This window comes from Anomalospiza imberbis, chromosome 39 (assembly GCF_031753505.1).
Source record: "Anomalospiza imberbis isolate Cuckoo-Finch-1a 21T00152 chromosome 39, ASM3175350v1, whole genome shotgun sequence".
In the NCBI taxonomy this organism is placed as follows: domain Eukaryota; kingdom Metazoa; phylum Chordata; class Aves; order Passeriformes; family Viduidae; genus Anomalospiza; species Anomalospiza imberbis.
Window position 1 is genome coordinate 176,849 of NC_089719.1, and position 22,304 is coordinate 199,152.

General features: G+C 52.5%; 1 protein-coding gene, 1 long non-coding RNA gene and 1 pseudogene across 2 annotated transcripts in view; all 3 read right to left on the reverse strand.

The window, feature by feature from the left end:
* LOC137464210 (zinc finger protein 850-like) overlaps window positions 1-22,304 on the reverse strand; it is a 711,331-nt gene that overhangs the window by 19,129 nt on the left and 669,898 nt on the right. The gene's annotated exons all lie outside the window — the stretch shown is intronic.
* LOC137464212 (olfactory receptor 14J1-like) lies at window positions 8,412-9,344 on the reverse strand (annotated as a pseudogene).
* LOC137464227 (uncharacterized) overlaps window positions 12,696-22,304 on the reverse strand; it is a 433,227-nt gene continuing 423,618 nt past the window's right edge. The window contains exon 2 of the long non-coding RNA XR_010994090.1: window positions 12,696-12,894. This is a non-coding gene — a long non-coding RNA (uncharacterized lncRNA). The remainder of the gene's footprint in view (window positions 12,895-22,304) is intronic.

The following is a 22,304-nucleotide window of genomic DNA, read 5'->3' on the forward strand; positions in this document are numbered from 1 at the left end:
AAGCTGTCAGGGGTGCATTTATAACACCTATTCCTCCTACCCCACACCTAGTGGAACTTCCCTCAGGGGAAGCAGCCTGTCAGGATTTACCTCTGGCCTTACACCACTTTTTGATCTGGTATTACAGTAAGGGGCAGCATCTGAAGGCTTATTTGACTGGCTCACTAATTCTTTGTTATCACGTTGGGAGGGCTCAGTTGTTAGGTTGGAGGATATATCCAGAGGTTTTTTCTCAGGGAAAGGTGTTGTATTCTGACTTACAGGTGAAGCAAGTTGTATGTTAGTGGGGGTAGGAGGCAACGGGGAAAAAGCACCAAGGGGTGGATATATATGGGGGAGTGGGGTTGTTGGAGTGGGTAAAAATGGCATGGAGATTCCCTGAGGAGATAGAGAAGGGGCAGGGATCATTGGAGGGGGTAAAGGTAGGTTTTGAGAAGCAGGAGGCTGGGTGTTAAGTGGGGGGGTGGCTTCATAGTGTGAAAAAAGCCAATCACTTGGGTTTTTTTTAGTTTTAAAAGTTTATTAGTAATAAAATAGTTATAAAAATAGCAATAAAATTAGAGTAATAAAAATTTGGACAATGAGGATTAGGACAATTACAAGACAATAAAAAGTAAAGAATTATGGATATCCGGATGTTTTTGGGCATTAAGCTGCCAAAAACATGCCTTGTGAACAAAGGAATTACCCTTAACAGCAACAGCCTGTTGCATATTCATATATCTCATACATGATGCATAAATTCCTTGCAAATTAAGAATTTTTCTGGTTGTTGTCAACTTCTTCCCCTTAATCCTAGTGGTTCCATAAAGACAGAGGGAAGGTGGAAGAATGTTTGTCTTTTCTGATAGGGAGGCAGTAACTCTTTATGTGTCTTGTCGCTGTTATTTCTGTGCGAAGAGTTTCTTGATTATCTTATCCCTTTTCTTGAGCTAGTAAAAATATCTGACATTGCAGTTTCTATTTTAACATTGTGTTATAACCTAGAACTATATTTAACACACTACTTAAGAGAATTAATAGAGCATAACTTTCTATCACTGCACATATAATATTTGTTTTAATATTTGTGAAAAAAGCTAATCATAAAATATGCATTTTTCACACCTTGCACTCATTGCCCTTTTGTCACACACACACACACACACACACACACACACACAGACAGTTCTCGGTTCATTTCTGGTTTGATTGCCTGGATTCTGTTTGGTTTTGTTGTTGCTTTGTTTCCTTGGTGTGCCTGAAGTGTCCAGTCAGGAGCAGAGTGACTCTTGCCAAGGAACTTTGTGGTGCTGTCGCTTAATATTAAATCTGGTTTTTGCTGATCCCTTGCTGGGGATTTTTTCAGCACTCTCAAGCCCTCGTTGGTAACAGGGTGAAGGAGCCCTGGCCCCGGCTCTGGCCCTGGGGGACACGGGGACGCTGCCGGGGGGTCCCTGTCCCCCTGTCCCACCCCCCACAGCCCCAGCCCCCGTCCCCGTGTCAGGCTCTGGGGTCGATCTCGTGGAACATCCTCTGGGGGAGGCTGCGGTGCCGGGGGCGGGGGGACCCGGGGGGACAGGGGACCCCGCTGTGCACGAGCAGCGTTGGACTTCTCTGGGGAAACTGGGAGGGGGGGCTGGGGTGGAGTGACCTCCCCAGTGACCTCACACAGCCCCTGTGATGTCACACAGCCCCTGTGGTGTCACACACAGCCCCTGTGATGTCACAAAGCTGCCCTGTAATGTCACACAGCCCACTCTGAGATGTAACAGGCCACCTGTGATTTCATACAGGTGTCCTGTGAGGTCCCAGCCTGCTCTGAGATGTCACAGTCAGCTCTGTGATGTCACAACCCACTCTGTATTGTCTCAGCCTTCCCTGTGACATCACACAGCTGCTCTGTGATGTCACAGAGCCCTTCTCTATGATGGCAGCGTCTTCTCTGTGGCCTCACAGCCCGTTCTGTGATGTCACACTGCCAGCCTGTAATGTCACAGCAGACTTTGTGACATCACAACCTCCTCTGTGATGTCACAGCCTGCTCTGTGATGTCACTGCCTGCTCTGTGATGGCAGAACTCACTCAACATGTCACACAGCACCTCTGTGGGCTCACAGACCCACCCTGTGATGTCACAACACCTTCAGTGATGGAACACAGCCACCCTATAATGTCACAGCACACTCTTTGACCTCACAGCTTGCTTTGCTCTGTGATGTCATACAGGCATGCTCTGATGTCACAGCCTGCTCTGTGAGGTCACATAATAAACCAGGGATGTCACAGTTTACTATATGATGTCACAACCTGGTCTGTGATGTCACACAATCACAGAATTGCTGGGTTGTAAGAGACCTTTAAGATCATCAAGTCCAACCCATGCCCTGACACCACCTCAGCTAACCATGGCACTGAGTGCCACATCCAGTCTTTTTTTAAACACATCCCATGATGGTGACTCCACCACCTCCCTGGACAGACAGTTCCAGTAATTTATCACCCTTTCCATAAAAAACTTTTTTCCTAATATAAAACCTAAATTTCCCTTGGTGCAGCTTAAGACACTGTCCTCTGGTCCTGTCAGTTGCTGTGAGGAGAGAGAGATCAACCCCCACCTGACTGCAACCACCTTTCAGGGAGTGTAGAGAGTGATAAGGTCACCCCTGAGTCTTCTCCAAGCAAAACAACCCCAGCTCCCTCAGTCGTTCCTCACAGGACTTGTGTTCCAGAACCCTCAGCAGCCTTGTTGCCCTTCTATGGACATGCTCCAGTCCCTCCATGTCCTTCCTAAATTGGGGAGCCCAGAACTGGACACAGCACTCGAGGTACGGTGCCAGTACAGGGGAAGAATGCCAAGTACACCACTGCCAAGTACAGGGGAAGAATGACCTCCCTGCTCCTGCTGGCCACACCATTCCTGATCCAGGCCAGGAGCCATTGGCCTTCTTGGCCACCTGGGCACACTGCTGGCTCATGTCCAGCCTGCTGTCGACCAGTGCCCCAGGTCCCTTTCTGCCTGGGCACTGTCCAGCCACGCCGTCCCCAGCCTAGAGCTGTGCAGGGGGTTATTGTGGCCAAAATGCAGGACTTGGCACATGGATTTATTAAATTTAAACTTATTGAACTCTGACATCTATCCAGCTGTTCCAGGTGTCCCTGCAGAGCCCTCCTACCTTCCAACAGATGGACACACGCTCCCAGCTTAGTGTCATCTGCAGATTTACTAATGAAAGCCTCGATCCCCTCATCCATGTGGTCAATAAAACTATTGAACAGAGCTGGCCCAGCACAGAGCCCTGAGGGACAGCACTGGTGACTGTCCCCAGCTGGATGCAGCACCGCTCACCACCACTCTCTGGGCTGGCCATCCAGCCAGTTCTGAACCCAGCACAGAGTGCTCCTGGCCCAGCCGTGGGCTGCAGCTTTTCCAGGAGTGTGCTGTGGGAGACAGTGTCAAAGGCCTTGCTGGAGTCCAAAAAGACACATCCACAGCCTGTCCTGCATCCACCAGGAGGGTCACCTGGTCATAGAAGGAGGCCAGCTTGGTCAAACACAACCTAGCCCTCCTAAACCCCTGCTGGCTGGGTCTGACACCCTGGCCATCCTGGAAGTGCTGTGTGATGACACTCAGTGTGAACTGTTCCATGACCTTACCGGGTACTGAGCTCAGGCTGACTGGCCTGTAATTACCAGGATCCTCCTTCCCACCCTTGCGGTGAATGGGTGTCACATTGGGCAGCTTCCAGTCATCTGGGACCTCACCAGTGAGCCAGGGCTGCTGGTAAATGATGGGGAGCAGCTTGGCAAGCTCATCTGCCAGTTCCCTATCACCCTGGGGTGGATCCCATCTGGTCCCATGGATTTATGAACATCCAAGCAGCTCAGCAGTTCTCTGATGGCCTCCTCTTGGATAACAGTGGTCCACTCTGCTCCCTGACACCATCAACCAGCCCAGGAGGACAGTTGTCTTGAAGGCAAATCGTCTTCTCACTAAAAACTGAGGAAAAGAAGGCATTAAGCACCTCTGCCTTCTCTTGATCTGCAGTTATTAAATTCCCTTCCACATCTAATAAAGAACAAAGATTGGTCTTACCCTTCCTTTAACCACTGATATATTTATAAAAACATTTTTATTAGCCTTAACTGAAGCTGCCATTTTATGTTCGGACTGAGCTTTGGCCTCCCTAATTTCTTCCCTTCACGCCCCAGCAAGCCCCTTAAATACTTCCTGAGAGACCTGCCCCTCTTTCCAAAGATGATACATCCTCCTTTTATTCCTAAGTTCCTTCAAAACCTCCTTGCCCATCCGGACTGGATGTTTGCCTCGTCGACTCGTCTTTTGGCACACATGGACAGTCTGTTCCTGTGCCCTCGAGATCTCTGTTTTGAAGCTTCCCACCTTTCCTGAACTCCTTTGTTTTCAAGGGCTGCTTCCCAAGGAACTCTCTGAATAAGTCTCCTAAATAGGCCAAACTCTGCCCTCCAAAGTCCAATGTAAAAGTCTTATTAGTGTTCCTCCTGACTTCACCAAATATTGAGAATTCCATAATTTCATGATCACTGTGCCCCAAGTAGCCTCCAACCACCACATCTCCCACCAGCCCTTCCCTATTTGAAAACAGCAGATCGAACATTGTCCAGTGGGACTATGCTGCAACCAGCTGCAACAAAAAGTTCTCCTCCATACACTCTAAACATTTCCTGGACTGCCTTCTTTCTGCTGTATTAAGTTCCCAGCAGATGTCTGGTAGGCTCACGTCACCTACCAGAACAAGGGCTGATGATCCTGAAACATTCTCTAGCTGCTTATAGAATGAGTTGTCCACCTCTTCTTCCTGGCTGGGTGGATGATAACAGACTCCCAGTAGGATGTCAGCCTTGTTGGCCTTCCCTTAATTCTTACCCATAGACATTCAACTCCATCATCATTAGTTTCAACATTTGTAGCATCAAAAGCCTCCCTAATATAAAGGGCCACCCCTCCACCTCTTCTCCCTTTCCTGTCTCTTCTGAAGAGCTTGCAGCCATCCAGTGCAGCGCTCCAGCCATGTGAGTCGTCCCACCCTGTTTCTGTGATGGCAATTACATCATAGCTCTGCTGCTGCACCATGGCCTCCAGCTCTTCTTGTTTGTCACCCATGCTGTGTGCATTGGTGTACATGCACCTCAGCTGGGCTGCTGATTTCACCCCTAACTCAGGCTTACCACCCACGAGCCTGCTTCCAGACAAACCAGCTGCATCTCCTTCCCCCTTCCGACCTAGTTTAAAGCCCTCTCAACAAGTTCTGCCAGTTCATGAGCTAAAATTCTTCTGCCCTTCACAGAAAGATGGAGCCCATCTGGTCCAAGCAGGTCAGGTGCTGTAAAAGTTGCCCCATGATTAAAGAATCCAAAATATTGACGATGACACCAACCCTTGAGCCACTCGTTGATAATGTGAGCTCTCCTATTGCTTTCACTGTTTCTCTCAGACTCCAAAGGGACTGAGGAAAAGACTGTCTGTGCCCCTGTCCTATTAACCACCTGACCCAATGCCCTAAAGTCCCTTTTAATTGCCCTGACACTCCTGTTTTCAATCTCATCACTGCCAGCCTGGGGTATCAGCAGTGGGTTATAATCAGAGGGCTGAATCAGCCCAGGCAGTGTGTCAGTGATATCCCATACCCGGGCCCCAGGGAGGCAGCAGACCTCCCTGTGGGGTGGGTCTGGTCGACATATGGGGCCCTCTGTTCCCCTCAGGAGGGAGTCACCCGCCACGATTACCCTTCTTTCCTTTTTGATGTTAGAGGTGCTGATCTGTCTCACAGATGAATCATAACTGGGAGGCTCACTGGACAGATAATTTTCTTCTAAACCACCTGGCTGACTCTCCAGGTCCAGGGGATCATACCGAATCTGAAGGGGCACCTGGCTTGGGAGAGGGGGTTGGGAGGGATTTTTATTATTACCTCCTCGAGTAGGTACCCACTCCCACTCCCCTTCATCAGCCAGGTGTCCTTCTATAGCCTGACAGTGGGAGGTGTGGGAGACAGCGGGAACCAAGGAGAGCATTGCTGCACTGCCAGACCTCATGGAACCAAGGATCCATTGTGACACTGCAGGGCCCTGGGGCACCACGGTGCCATTGTGACACTGCAGGGCCCAAGGATCCAAGGAACTTTGTGACACCAAAGGGACATGGTGACACTGGGAGGCCTCATGGAATCGTGGACACCATTGGGACACTCTGGGGCCTCATGGAACCATGGTGACACCAAGTTGTCTGGGGGTGTTGATCTGCTGGAAAGCATGAGGGCTGTGCCCAGGGCCCTGGACAGGCTGGATCCAGGGCCCAAATCCAACAAGGTGAGGTTTAACAAGTCCGTGTGCTGGGTCCTGCACTTTGGCCACAACAATCCCTGCAGTGCTACAGGCTGGGGACAGAGTGGCTGGACAGCAGCCAGGCAGAAAGGGACCTGCAGGGACTGATGGACAGCAGGCTGGACATGAGCCAGCAGTGTGCCCAGGTGGACAAGAAGGCCAATGGCTCCTGGCCTGGATCAGGAATGGTGTGGCCAGCAGGAACAGGGCAGTGATTCTTCCCCTGTGCTCAGCACTGGTTGGGCAGCACCTCAAGTGCTGTGCCCAGTTCTGGGCCCCCCAATTTAGGAAGGACATGGAGGGGTTGGAGCGTGTCCAGAGAAGGACAACAAGGCTGATGAGGGGTCTGGAGCACAAGTCCTGTGAGGAGCGGCTGAGGGAGCTGGGGTTGTTTATCCTGGAGAAGAGGAGGCTCAGGGGACACAAGGCGGTGTCAGGGCACAGGTTGGACTTGATGAACTCCATGGTCTTTTCCAGCCTTGCTGATTCTGGGATTCTGTGAATCCACCCTTGGAGCAGTTGCAGGAGGAGCCCTGGGCCTCCTCTTCAGAAGCTCCAGCAGCCCAAGTCCCTCAGCTTCTCCTCACAGCCCCAAAGCCCATCCTGTCAGTCCTGCAGAGCCTCTGCAGCCCCTCCTCACTGCCCAGAACAGGCAGCCCCACAGCCAGACACAGCAGCCCAGATGTGCCCCCCTGGCCTGGGCTGCCTCTGGCAAGGGAGCAGCACCAGGCACTGCAGGAGCCTGCAGACAATTCCTGCAGCACTTGTGGGATGATCCTGCTCCCCAAGGGCTGTTCCCATGGTGCCAAGTCAGGAACTGGAATGGGGAGTGGGGCCAGACAGGAAAGGGCAAACAGGGATGGGCTGTGTGCAGGGGAGGGAACAGGGATGGGCAATGGGAAGAAATATGTAGGAGGAAGAGTAAAGAAAGCAAAGGTGAAGGCAAGGAAATGCTCAGGGCAGTTTGGGGGTGGCTGCCAGGCAGCCCTGGCTCTGAGCAACAGCGTCTGCAGTGGGACAGGAAACTCCCAGCTGATGGGAACAAACTTTGTGGCTGGCTGCAGAGGCCAGGACAAAGCTGAGTGGTTTCCCTGGCGTCCCCCAGCCCTTCCTGGCCCCAGGGGCTGATGGCATTTGTGCTCCCTCAGGTTCATGTCCCCACAGCAGCAGCATGGGGGTGCTCCCGCCTGCTGTGTGCAATGCAAACAGGGGCTCCTGAGCCAGCGCTGCCGTGGCTGTGCCTGCAAGGATGCGGCACCTGCGTGAGCTGGGGGAGAGGCCAGGGCTGCAGAGGGGCGATGTTGTTGGCAGCTCCATGAGGACGCTCTGGGACGCTGCCCTGGGCTGTCCAGCGCACTGGGGATGGATCAGCCCCTGCTCTGCTGCTCCTTCCCGTCTCCCCCAGGGCCCTTGCAGAGCACCAGCCATGCTGTTTGCCCCCAGCCTGCCCACGGCCAGCCTGGGGCTGCTCACGGGGGTTTTCTGTGCTGAGCACTGGCCTGGCCGTGTTCTTGAGAGAGCCTGGGCAAGGAGCCTGGAGCCCCCAGGCCCTGGCCTGAGGCGTCAGCGCTGCCCCAGCAGTGCCCATGGGCTGTCCCTGCTGCAGCCCCGGCACTGCCACCCCCAGGACTGTGCCCGGCCCCGAGAGCACTCAGGCCCTGCAGCAACACCAGGGCCACCAGGGCAGCGGGGCAGGGCCACGGGAGCAGCACTGGCAACACCAAGTGCGGCTGCTGCTGGGCACAGCTGCTGTGCCAGCACTGATCTGCCCCAGCTCTGCACACAGACATTGCTGCTGCAGCTCCAGAGAAGGCAACAAAAGGGCATCTCTGCAGAAAACTTTGCTGGGAGTTCCTTGAGTTCCTTTAAAGCCATCGAGAGTGCAGCCCCTCATTGACACAGTCTGTGGCAAGAGGGAATATGGAAAGAAACAAAACGAGGTATGGCACAAAATATGGCATTTCTTTGTGGATAATATTGAAAAAGTAAAAGAAATCCCATAACCGAACCAACAAGAAGTATCAAAGATGACTTTTATTACAAGTGATTTGCGGAAATTGGCCAGCAGTTTAATGTTTCCGAAACCATCCAGTCATCAGTGTCCACACTGCAGCTTTGAGCTCCTGGTTCCTCAGGCTATAGATGAGGGGGTTCAGGGCTGGAGGCACCACCGAGTACAGAACTGACAGGGCCAGATCCAGGGATGGGGACGAGATGGAGGGCGGCTTCACGTAGGCAAACACTGCAGTGCTGATAAACAGAGCGACCACGGCCAGGTGTGGGAGGCAGGTGGAAAAGGCTTTGTGCCGTCCCTGCTCAGAGGGGATCCTCAGCACGGCCCTGAAGATCTACACATAGGAGAAAACAATGAACACAAAACAGCCAAATGCCAAACAGGCACTAACAGCAAGAAGCCCAAGTTCCCTGAGGTAGGATTTGGAGCAGGAGAGCTTGAGGATCTGGGGGATTTCACAGAAGAACTGGCCCAGGGCATTGCCATGGCACAGGGGCAGGGAAAATGTATTGGCCGTGTGCAGCAGTGAATAGAGAAAGGCACTGGCCCAGGCAGCTGCTGCCATGTGGGCACAAGCTCTGCTGCCCAGGAGGATCCCGTAGTGCAGGGGTTTGCAGATGGACACATAGCGGTCGTAGCACATGATGGTCAGGAGATAAAACTCTGCTGAGATAAAAAAAACAAAAAAAAAGAGCTGTGCAGCACATCCTGTGTAGGAGATGGTGCTCGTGTCCCAGAGGGAATTGTGCATGGCTTTGGGGACAGTGGTGCAGATGGAGCCCAGGTCGCTGAGGGCCAGGTTGAGCAGGAAGAAGAACATGGGCGTGTGCAGGTGGTGGCCGCAGGCTACGGCGCTGATGATGAGGCCGTTGCCCAGGAGGGCAGCCAGGGAGATGCCCAGGAAGAGGCAGAAGTGCAGGAGCTGCAGCTGCCGCGTGTCTGCCAGTGCCAGCAGGAGGAAGTGGCTAATGGAGCTGCTGTTGGACATTGGCTGTGGCTGCACATGGGGACCTGTTCATGGAGAAAGGACAGAGAAGAGTTAGAGGAGATACCTGAAACCAAAACCAAAGCCATTTCCCATACACCCTCCTCTGTAACACACACGGACACTCTTCTGTGTTTAAGAGTTTAGAGGTTTTCATTTTAAGCTCCCACCATGTCTCTCCTGCTATTCTTGGATATCAGAAACACTCAACATTCCTGCCTCCTTCTGGTAGAACAGAGTTCCCTGAGGGAAGATTATGAGTGGAGACAGAAGGGAGATGGTCTGTCACTTCATTCTCTTTGGAGTTTCTCTGGGCTTTCACTTTTTCAAATGAAGGATGTTCACACTCTCATGTTTCTTTTAAAAACACTACGGTGCTACTGAGACAGATGGATCCACCACAGCCCCGCTCCACATTTCTAGCCAATGACTCACGTTGCTCATTTCACCAACCCAGCAGCATTTTCAGTGTCAGAAAACCTCTGCCATTCCCCATCAATCTTATAACTCAGAGATGCTCTGGGACAGGTTTGCATCCTGTATTGGAGCTCCCAACTTGGACTGAAATCTCAGGGAGACTTCCAAGTGTCCTTCTGATGGCACTGGATGAAGGGAGATGCAGCTCCTTCCCTGGCTGCACTGACAGCATTGCCCAGAGCCAGGCACTGGGGACAGCTGTGTCACCCTGAGCCAGCTGTGCCCCCTCCCAGAGCCCCCAGTGCCGGGCAGCTGCTCCCAGCCCTGTGGTCTGCAGAGGGAACTGGGCCCGGGGCTGCAGAGCTGCCCCACGGCTCTGCTGCAGCTCTGCCTGCACAGGAGGGGCTGCACGCCTTGGAGCCCCGGCCCTGAGGGCAGAGGCTTGGCTGGGGGGACAGGAGGGAGGGGGCTTGTTCAGAGGAAGGGGCTGCACTGGAGGGGATCCTCTGGACATCTCTAAACTCTCCCTGCCACAGCATTTCTGGGTTTTGCTTTCTCTCCTTCCCTGATCTTCTCTCTGCTTCCTGGGGATTTTCCTCCTGCAGGTGTTTCCCTGTGCCTGAGCTCTCCCTGCCAGCACTCACAGACCCCAAATCTCTGTGCACTCTCCTTGGCCTGACAGAACCCTGCCTGTTTGCAGGGCACTGGCTGGGGGCAGGTTCTGTTTGCAGCTTGGAGAAAGGACAGCTCAGACTGAGCCTGATGGCTCCAGCAGAGGTGATGCTGGTGCTGTCCATGGGCAGAGTGGCTGAAAGCACATTAGGGATCTCCTGTGAACCTATTGATCACTAAAAGTAGCAGTTCAGATGTCCCAGGCACTTGTCAAAATTCTTATCAATAATTCATAATCATCCTTTAATATTTATCCCTCCATCCCTGCCATTCTCCAATAGTAGGAAACAGAATACACAGTCTTAGGAAATCTCCTCATTTTAATCAAAATCCTTGTCTTGGAAATATTCTATGACTGATCAGAACCCCTCAGCATATCAGAGCTTCATGAGCATTTCACCTGCCCTGCACCAGAAATTCTCAGAGTCGTACTCACAGGGTCTGTGGGCATTGGGATGTTCCAGCTGTAGGAGATCACTCCAGGAGCTGCAGCTGCATTGTCCTGCAGCCAGAGGTTCCTGTGCCAAGGGCTGCCAGGGATTCTGCCCCAGGCACTTCTCAGCACCTTCCCAGCCCTGACTGATGGAAGCTCTCTGTGCCTCTGTGCTGTGCCCGGGCTGGCTGCAGGCAGTGCCCCAGCCCTGCTGGGCTGGGAGAAGAGCTGCTCATCCAGAGAAATGTGCTTTTGAAGCTCTCCTTGGCTGCCAGGATCACCCTCTGTGCCAGGAGCCCGGCCCAGCTCAGCAGCACAGACACAGCACAAGGACTTTAATGACCCTCTGGGGTTTTGTGCTCAGGCCCTGAACATCAGGCCCTGAGAGGGATCCGCAGAAACCTCTCCAGAGCTCCAAGTCAGTATCCAACTCCAAAGTTTCTTTGACATTTAATGGGTCCCACTGAGGGACATGACTGAGAAAGTGTCCCCAGGCCCCAGGCAGAGCAGAGAACTGGAGGCACTGATGACAGGTGGGGACAAAGAGAAGCCAAGTCCTGGTGCCCTGGGGCACAGCAGGGTCTGTGCCACCAAGGGCTGTCAGGAGACACCTTGTCCTGAGGCACTGGGGCCTCCTGGCACAGCCCCAGCCAGGCTGGGCACTGTCAGCCCCTTGTCCTGCCCTCAGCATCCCCCCCTAGCCCACATCCCAGTGGCCTCAAGGATCTGCTGGAAGGAGTCCCTGGGGAGCCTTGCTCAGGAATGGCCCTGGGGGCTCCTTCATGCTCCCAGGGACTGCAGGTTTTTCAAAGCACTTTGGCTTTGGCTTTTTCCTTGGAGTCTCTGAGAGCTTTGTGCAGTCATGGACTCCAATTATCTGCTGTAATTAGTCCCTGGAGAGGCTTTGTCAGGAACAGCACTCAGTGGGGCTCATGAATGCTTTGAGATACTCAAGTTTTTAAAGGTACTTTAGATTTTCCTTTCCACACTGAGAGGTTTTTGTGCAATTTGAGTCTCTGAGAGGTTTTTGTGCCATCCTGGCCTCCAATTCTCTCGTCCAAGGAGTCCATGAGGAGCCTGTGTTGGGGATGGACCTCAGTGGGTCCCATTTATGCTTTGAGACACTTTGGGGTTTTCTTCTGACTTTGACTCCTGGAAAGGTTTGTGCAATCTCCTCTTGGGCCCTGAGATTCCAGGGCTCAGCTCCAAATGTACCACGGGGCTCATGAGGATCAAACAAATCCTGAGAAACCATGGCTGTGCCTTGATTTCCTTCTTGTCTGAGGCAGTTCATCAGGAAGATTTGTATTGGCTTTGCTTCGCCAATTTGAGATTTCTCGGCCAATGCGTTAATTACTGTGGTGGGTTCTGTGTTGGCTAATTACCAGGGCACTCACTAGAATATACTTTCTCATTTCCTGCTCTGAGATAGGATTAGGAGAAAGGCAAAGTGGGCTCAAAACTTTAAAAGGGTATAAAGAAAAGTTTATTAACAGTAACTAAAAGAAAGAGTAATAAGAATCAGAGGAAAACTTTCAGAACACTTCCTCTCTCCATAGAACCTGACAATGAAGAGAGAAAAAACATAAAATTTCAGTCAGTATACCACCGCTAGAATAGTCTTTCTTCACTTAGGGAGAGAAGTTCCTCTTGTAAATGTTATGGAGACTTCTTCACAAGACCACAGCTGTCTCATGACTTTTCATTTACACGAATAGCAGCTGCCTGGAAAAACCTGGAATCGTGAAGTCCCTCTCATTTTTTCACAGCCTTTCCACAGCTATGTTTATGGACCATACCAACCTATGGGGTATAAATTTAAAGATGTGGTGTTTAAGAGCAAAGGTTCTCTTCATCTATTTCTGAAATCATCGTCATCTGTGGAAACAGAGGTCTTCTTCTCTCCCTGAGGGCATAGGGTCTCATCACTCTGCTCTCTTTCATTGTTCAAACTTCTCATGGGATCACAGCTACTTCAACATTTCCTTACATTAGCATGGAGGCCTTTGCTGAACAAGTCATCTCCCCATACTTTTCAATGTGTTATAGGGAAAAAGAGAGTCTGATGTATCAATTACATCCTTCTCCATAGCTTTACCAGAGGATTTCAGCCCCAAGATCAAGGCATCTCCTCATCCCTCCCCTCTGGGACTCAACTTCCTCTTCACTGACCTCGGTGTCTTCATGTTGCTCCTGTGTGTGCCTGCACTTTGTCCTTTTCTCTAACTCGAGGGAGGATGGAAGCACTGGAAGAGTCAATATCTCAGCCGGGGCCTGCAGATGGTTCCGTGACCCCGGCCGGGCTCGGTACTTGCGGCCGGAGCTGTTTTACCATGGAGGTTTCTGCAGCGGCTGCGCTGGGGCTGTGTCAGGCTGGGCCGCGCTGGGGCAGGGCCAGGATCTCAGCAGCCAGGCCAGAGCACAGCAGCAGCACGGCCGGGGCCCATGGCTTCTCCTCCCCTGCCCGCTGGTTGCGGGCGAACCCCAAGGGCGGCAGAACCTTGGCCGAGCCGGCCCGGCCCGGGGCTGCTCCTGGGGCCCAGCGGATCCTGGCCGGGCCCGGGCTGGCGGCGGGGCAGGGCTCGGTAGCGGCCAGATGTCAGCAACCGCAGCCACGGCCCGGCCCGGCCTCGGCCCCGCGGCCTCCCCTGCCCTGCCCGGCAGCCGATGGGGCCTGGCGGCTCCCTGGGAAGGGGCCCGGCCCCACGGCAGGAGCCGCCCGGCCTGGCCTGGCTGAGACGGGGCTGGGCCGGACTGGTCACCTCTTTGCTGGCCAGAAGGGAAAGAGACCCAGCCAGGCTTCTCCATCTTTAACTTGTGTCTTCACAGAGGCGTGTGCAGTTTCCTTAGTGGTTTAACAGATTGTCAGCTCTCAAAGCTAATTACTGATTGTTTTTTTGTCAGACACCATGGAAACTGCTAGCAGCTTCTCTCAGGACATCACTTCCGTGATGCAAAACCACCACAACAGCACAGAGCACAGAGCTCCTTTGTCCATATGTAGTGGTCATGTGCCCAAGGCCTCAAAAGCCCAACTTGGGAGATCTCTGGGCCCTCTCCAAGGTGTTTTCTAATGAAAACATTCAGCTCATAGCCTAAGAAACTCACCAGAGCATAGGGCCAGCCCGACCTGTCTGTCCTGGCTACTTTTGTCTTGGCGCAATCCTTGGATATACGGAATTTGGGAGGCCAAAATCTAATTTTTGCCATGGTCTTTGGCAAGAAGGCTGTTTTTTATCCATAGGAAGGAAGGAACAGAGCCCTCTGTTTCAGGGGCAGATGAGAGGTGACCACTTCAAGGCCAGCCAGAGCTGGCAGGTTTTTTTCTGAGACATACCTTTGCATGGAGAAAATTTCAAGGGAGCTTACCAATTTTGGCAATGGGCAACTGAAAAGAGGGACAGTTCTTTCCCTTAGGAAGGAAAGCATGGAGCCCCAGTGCTCCAGGAGCTGATGAGAGGCAGCCCTTGGCATTCCAACATCAGCCAGACCTGTCAGGTGGCCCCTGGCAGGCCAAGCCAGCCAGATCTGTTCCATGTTCTCTTGGTTCCATGGGGCCCCACAGTGTCCCAAAGTTCCCTTGCTTCCATGAGGCCCTGAGGTGTCCCAATGCCCCCTTGGTGACACGAGGCCCTGAAGGGTCCTAATGGCCTCCATGGTTCCATCAGGCCCCACAGATTCATAATGGTCTCTGGGTCCATGAAGCCCCGCTGTGTCACCATGGCCCCTTGGTTCCATGGGCTCCAGTGGTGCCACAATGATCCCCTTGCTTCCATGAGGTCCCCACCGTGTCACAGTGATCTCCATGGGAAGGAAAGAACCAAGCCCCAGTGTGGCAGGGGCAGCCACCAGAGGCCAATGCCAGCCAGAGTGGATGGTACTGGCAGATTTTGACTGGGAGCAACCCTTGGATATAGGGAATTTGGGAGGTGGAGCCCCAGTTTTGGCCATTTCTGCATAGATAAGAAGGACAGTTCTTTTCCACGTGAAGGAAAGCACAGAGCCCAAGTGTTTCAAAGGCAGAAGAGGAGAGAGGTGGCTCCTGGGAGGCCAAGCCAGCCAGACCTGTTTGTCCTGGCAGCTTTTGTCATGAAGAGATCCTTGGATACATGGAATTTGGGAGGAGGAATCTCAATTTCAACCATGGACACCTTGAGAAGAAGGACGGCTCTTTTCCATAGGAAGGAAAGCATCGAGCCCCAGTGTTTTGAGGCAGGTGAGAGGCAGTTCCCAAGAGGCCAAGGGCAGCCAAACCTTTAAGTCCTGGCTGCTTTCACTGGGGAGCAATCCTTGGATGTACGGAGTTTTGGAGGTGGAATCCCAGTTTTGGCCATGGGCGCCTGGTCAGGATGGATGTTTTTTTCCTATAAGAAAGAAAAGCACAAAATTCAAGTGTTCTGGAAGAAGATGAAAGGTGGCCACCCTTAGGCCAAGCCAGCCAGACCTGTCTGTCCTGGCACCTTTTGTCTAAGGGCTATCCTTGGACACAGGGCATTTTGGAGGTCGAATCTCAGTTTTGGCCGTGGGTGCCTGGAAAGGAAGAGGCGTTCTTTTCATAGCAAGGAAAGCACAGAGCCCCAGTGTTTCAGAGGCAGATGAGTACCAGCCCTCAGGAAGCCAAGGCCAGCCAGAGTTGTCTCTCCTGGCAGCTTTTGTCTGGGAGCTATCCTTGGATATAGGGAATTCTGGAGGCAGAGGCCAATTTTGGCCATGGGTGCCTAGTTGAGATGGATGTTTTTTTCCCATAAGAAAGAAAAGCACATGGTCCTAGTGTCTCAAAGGCAGATAAGAGGTGGCCCCTGGGTGGCCAAGGCAGCCAGATCTGTTTCTCCTGGCAGATTTCATCTGGGAACAATCTTTGCATATAAGGAAATTTGGAGAAGAAATCCCAATTTTGGCCATGGCCCATGGAGGAGAAGGAGAGTTCTCTCCCATAGGAAGGAAAGCCCAGGGCCCCAGTGCTTCAGGGCAGGTGAGAAGCAGCCATCGACATGCCAAGGTCTGCTGGACCTCTCAGGTTGTCCCCAGGAGGCCCAGCCAGCCAGACCTGTTCCATGTTCCCTTGATTCTGTGTGACCCCACAGTGTCACAATGGTCTGCTTGGTCCATGAGGCCCTGGAGTGTCACAATGTCCCCTTGCTTCTGCAGTGTCACAATGGCCCTGGGCTTCCATGGGGCCTTGCAATGTCACAATGGCTTCATGGTTCCACAACGCCCTGATGTGTCACAATGGCTCCTGGGCTCCATGTGCCCTCACTGTGTCACAATGGCTCCTCTGTGACACTGCGGGCTCCACAAGGTCACCATGGACCCTTGGTTCCTTGGGGACCCCGTGTTCACAATGGTCTCCTTGATTCCATGGGGCAGTACAGTGTCACAACTGACCCATGGCTCCATGAGGTTCTGTAGTGTCACCGTGGTCGCTGTCAGAGGCTGGATGAGATCGATGTCCCGAGACGCCTTGGGATGCTCGGAATGCCCGTGTGGGACCAGGAGCGGGTCAGGCCTTGGTTTGTGGTGGGACAGAGCCCCGCCCCCAGCCCTGGCCTGGCACAGCTGTCAATCACATGGAAGGGGGCAGTGTTAACCCAGCTCTGATTGGCCCAGCTGTCAGTCAATCACACACCAGCAGCTGTGCCTAACCTGACTCTAATTGGACAAGCAACTGGCAGTCCCACCCCAGGGGCGGGCCCATGAAAGCCCAGGGGTTTAAAAGCTGGAGCACGAGGCCAGCCCATGGTCTGGATCCTGCCTTCTCCTGGGGTTCCTCTGTTAATGGTGCTGGAACCTGAGCAGGTGGTGCCTCTGGGTGTGTCTTTCTATACATCTTCTGTCTGTCTGTTGTTCTCTATTTCTTCTTCTTCTAATCCTACTTTACCTGGAACATTTTTGGGTAACTTAGCATCTTAAGGCTCAAAGGTTTTTAGGTTAAATGGGCTAAGTTAATGGTGTTAATGCTATGATAACAGTTTTATGTAGAACAGGATGTTGTGTTAAACCCTTTGCCAAAGTTCCTTGATTGTCCATATTTTGCCAGTAAAATTTTGTGTCATTTTGCTCTCTCAGCTCTGTTGGTTAGAGCATGGTGCTGGTATCACTGAGGCTGTGTTCAGTCCCTGTGTGGGCCATTCACTTCAGAGCTGGACTTGATGATCCTTGTGGGTCCTTTCCTACCAAGAAAACTCTTTCATCTGGCCATGGTGAGAACATCTGGTTGGTGTTTCTCCTGTACAACAAACTCGAATGAAGGAACCTTTGGTGACCCCCAGCATTTCAGTGTTCTGGGGTGTTGCAGCCCTGCAGGCTCACAATGCCATGAGGCCCCACAGTGTCACACTGGCCCCTTGGCTCCATGAGGATCTGGAGTGTCACACAGGTTTGTGACATTTGTCCTTGCTGCCCCTCACATCCCCCTGCCCCACAAACAGCCCCGAGCCAGCCGTGAGGGACAGGCCCTGCTGTGCCAGGCTGGGCTCGGGGCTTGGCCTTTCTGCTTCCTGCAGCCAAGCCAGGCCTTGCTCAGCATCGCAGTTCCCTGCTCAGAGCCTTGGGCTCCCTGCAATCCTGGCCTCAAGGATCTGCTCTCTGCACTCCCTGGGGAGCCTCTGGCACTCCCTGCCCTCGCTGGGGCCCAGGGATGCTCCCAGGGACTTGGAGTTTTGCTTCTGCCTCCTTGAGCAGCTTCTTCATCCTTCTCCCAGTGCCTGAGGGTCCTGGACCCAGCCCCAAATCCACCGTGGGGCTGATGAAAATACAGAAAGCCCTCAGGAGCTCTTTGTCTTCCTTCCATGGTCTTCAAGGCTCCAGGGCTTGTGCAGTGACTGGAGTCGGTTTGGAGTTCTGTGCAGGAGTGTGAAATACAAAGTTGTGTTTTGTGTCAGGTAAATAAAGGCAGCCTGTGCAGTTGTGGTTATGAAATGTATGGAACACGGCCATGGGACAGTTTTAAAGATGAGTTCTAATCCACAACCCAGGAAAGCATGGAAGAAGGCTTTTCAACCAATCTTTTATCTGCAAATAACAATTACAAGTCTTAAACTGTTTTGTAATAGGAGTATTTGAATTAGAACTTTAGAATGCTGCTTTTGAGAAGAACTTTTTACTTGTAATTAAGTCTTAAGCTGTTTTGCAGTAAGAACCTTTGAATTACAACTTTGGAATGTTGCTTAGCATTAAGGATTTCAAACTGTAGCTTTGGAATATATAAAGGATTTAAGCAGAAAGGGAAGTGACCCTATCCCAAGCTCCTGGAAAAGGAAGATGGACATCAAGGTTGCTGATTAATGATTTCGAAAGGGGAAGCTGGACATCACTACCATAGATTAATGATCCTGGAAAATAGAAGCTGGACCCCACCTCAGGAAGATGGACCCCACCATGTGGGACACACATCCCGGGATATTGAAACCTGGAATAGATCACAACAGAGTATAGAAATTGGAAAGGAACCAGACATCACCATCACAGATTTACGATCCTAAAGTATAGAATTGTGACATCAAAAGGTAGAAATAGAAACTGCTGAAAGCTCACGTCAAAATGGGAAATTGAAGCTGCTGGGGAAAGCTGATGAATATGCATGAATATGATCAATAAACACCAGCAAGCCCAACAACCGGTGTGCAGTTGGAGGGGAAAACCGCCACCACTGCACCCAGCGCTGTCTCTGCTCATGTGTTACCATATTAATTAATAAATTTGATTGCTGCTTGATGTATTGGCTGAGTCAAGCTTCTCATTTCTAACAGAATGGAGAAGAATGAGCCCCTTTTGGGCTGACCCTGTTTGGACAACCTGCTCCTCACCTCCAGCGTCACCACGTCTGACACCACCCACCTGGGACTGACACGCCAAAATACCCAAAAATGCTCAAGTGATTTATTCTCTTATTTCTATTCTGTAACACATTATTTTACGTTAACAACAGTGAAAAAACACCAATCACTTGGTTTTTAAAATTTAAAAAGTATAAAATTCAATAAAATAGTTATAAAAATAGTAATACAATTAGAGCAATAAAAATTTAGAGTTAGGGCAATTACAAGGCAATAAAAAGCAAAGACTTACGGACGTCCGGATGCTCTTGGGCACTTAAGCCCGATAAGCACGTTTTGTGAACAAAGGAATAACCTTAAAAACCATACACTGTGGCATATTCATACATACTTCATGGTTATGCATATATTCTATTTAAAATAAGTACTGTGTTATTTTTCAACTGCTGCCTTTAATCCCCACGGCATCTTTGAGTCTGAGCAAGGCCTGAAGACATCAGCTTCTTCTGATGAGAAAACCATAAATTCCTCTTCTCTGGCAGATTTAGGTGTTCTGTGACTGTTAGCTCGAAGCCAGTGTCTCATTCCTTTAAAAAACCCCCACATACAGCATTTCTGTTTTAACTACTAAGTCTTCATTTACTGTACTATTAAAATGTTAATACAGCACAACTAATCAATATAACACAATACATATAGCAACTATCTGCATAGAGCCATATAATATCCATTTTTAACATATTTAATTATTTCTAGATGTATTAAATCTAATAATAGCATTGTTTCTCCTTACCTAGTTTTAATATTTACATTTAAAATCTATACATTTTTAGTAGCCAAGAAAACGAATGTTCTTTGTATCTCAGTAACACAATTCCCTTCATTAATGAATTAAGATGCATTGGCTATTTATTTCTTCCTGTTCATGGCAGTTAGCAATATTTCCAGTCATTTTGTCGTCTTTTTTATCATCTTTTTCTCACACGGGGTTAAGGAGGGGCCACTTTGGGATCCTTGGAGACATTTCTGGGGCACATTTGGGGCAGTTCTGTGCCTGGGGAGGGAATTCAGAGAGAACTTGAGGGTCTGGAGGACACTTGGGGGAGCCGGGTGGGCACTTGGAGGGGCACTTAGGGGTTCCGAGGGACAGCTCGGGGTCCGGGGGAGCACTTGGGGGTCCAGGGGGGCCCTTGGAGGTCAGGGAGGGGAATTTGGGGCCCCGCGGGGCCCGGGCGGGCACTTGGGGGGCTCCAGCGGGGCTCTCCGGGGCGCGGGGGGTGATGGGAGTTGTAGGCGCGGGTAGAATACGGTTGAACGGGGCCGCGGAGCATCACGGGAGTTCTAGGCGCAGCTGCGATGGGGCGCGGGGCATGACGGGAGATGAAGTCACGGCTGCAGTAGTGCGGGACGTGCGCCGCGGAGCATGATGGGAGCTGTAGTCCCGGCAGTGGCTCGGACGCGGCGTTTGGGGGTCCGGGAAGGCCCTTGGGGGACACTTTTGCGTCCGAGCCGCGACTTGAGGCCCTCGGGGCGAACGTAAACGGTTCGGGAGAACTTGGGGGGAGCTCGGGGAGCTCTACCCGGGCTCCTTAGGGCGCGGGGTACGGCAGGCGGTTTAGGCGCGTGACTGTGTTCTGAGGGGCTCTGGGGCCGCGGGGGATGAGAGGAGATGAATTCCCAGCAGTGGCTGTGCCGGGCATCCGTGGGGTCGGGAGCACTCCGGGGATCCGGGGGCGCCTTTGGGGGGTCCCGAATGGGCGCTGAGGGGCACTTGGGGATCCTGGAGGGTCTGGGGGACACTTACGGGACAGATGGGGGCGGGTACCGAGGGGGTTCTGTGGAGCGCGGGGCATGACGGGCGTTGTAGTCCCGGCTCCGATGGGGCTGAATGGGGCCGCGGGGCATGACGGGAGTTGTAGGCACTAGCGAAAGTATGGCGCCGACTCCAGGCACCGCCCCAAGGCCACAATCCCTGTCGCTGATTGGCTGCGGGCGGTGATGGGCGGGAGCCCCAGCAAATGGGAGGCGGGAACAGCCCATCCAACCCCTCCAGTCCAGCCCAGTGCATCCCCAGTACAGCCCAGTACAACCCCAGTGCCCCTCCAATCCCTCCCAGTACAGCCCAGTGCATCCCCAGTACAGCCCAGTACAACCCCAGTGCTCCTCCAGTCCCTCCCAGTACAGCCCAGGCCCTTCCAGTACACCTGAGTTCATTGCCAGTCCCTCCCAGTTTCCCCCAATGTCTTCCATAGTCAGCTCCAGTGTCCCCCAGTCTTCCCCACAGCGTTCCCAGTGTCCCCTGTTTGTCCCATTATCCCCCAGTATCACTCCCAGTATGCCCCAGTATGTTTCGGTGTGTACCCCCACAGTCCATCCCAGTCCACCCAGATTCCCCTCAGCATTCCTCGTGTTCCCAGGCTGTCCCAGTCCTTCCCAGGGTCACTCCCAGTATGTCCCAGTGTCTCTCACAGCGTTCCCAGTGTCCCCCAGTATGTCCCAGTCCTCCCCAGTGTTTCCAAGGACAGTTTAATGTCTCAGGGTTGCCGTGGCAGCCAAACCCAGCAGTGGGGTTGGTGCAGTGTCCATGGCCACGGCCCCTTGCAGTGGCCCAGTGCAGCTTGGGCTGATGATCCACCCTCACAGCTGGCCCAGGGCAGGTCTGCAGTGGTTTTGGTGGCACCTTGGGCTGGCACACACCTGAGGAGTATGTCTGTTTTCATGGGGAAACTCGGGAGTTTTAGATTGCTTCAAAAATAGCAAAAGGGAAAGCCCCTCTTAGGCTGGGTGCAGCCAGCTCTGCAAGCCCAGCAGGTCCCAGGTGAGCGAGGACAGACAGGATGGGCTTGGGCAATGTGGAGCAAGGCTGTCCACACTGGGCCAGAGCTCAAGGCACAGCTGCTCTGAGCAGGCCAGAGCTCCTGAGGGGAGAGCCTGGGTCAGTATCAATCACAGAATGCTGCAATCGCCTCTGCTCTAAAGAGAAATGTAATAAAATACACCCTTTGAAAGAGGACAGTGTATTTCTTACAAGCTCTTTGAAATCTTTCTCCAGAACTGCACTAGGAAAACTTTAATGGTCCTCTCAGGGCTTTGGTGTTGTTTACACCAGACTCAGTCCCTGAAGAGTGTCTTCAGAAAACTTCCAAAGAACTCAAAGTTAAACTCCAAAGTTTCTTGAAGTTTTAATGGGTCCCACTGAGGGACACGACTGAGAAAGTGTCCCCAGGTTCCAGTTAGAGCAGAACCCTGGAGGCACTGATGACAGGTGGGGACAAACAAGGCAAAGGTGTCTCTGGCGCTGAGCAAACCTGGATGTGTTTCAGGAATGCAAAGGGCCAAGGCTGAGCCCCAGCCCCTGGCAAGGCAGATCCTGTCCCTCCCTCCTTGCTCAGGGCTCTTCCCGGGATGGGCACTGGCATGTGGGGATGTGCCATGCCAAGGGCAGGACCATGGGGCGGCCCCTGCCAGGCTGCTGAGCAGGGACAAGGAGGCCATGAGGCCCCAGGGCTGCAAGGGTCACTTGTCCCCTCGTGGCCTCAGGCCCAGGGCCAGCAGCCATGGCCAAAGGGCTGCACAGGTTGGCTCTGTCAGGGCCTTGCAGCTGCTGCACATCCCTGTGCCCTCTGCAGCCCAGGCTGTCCTGCGGTGTCCCTGCCCTGGCCTCTG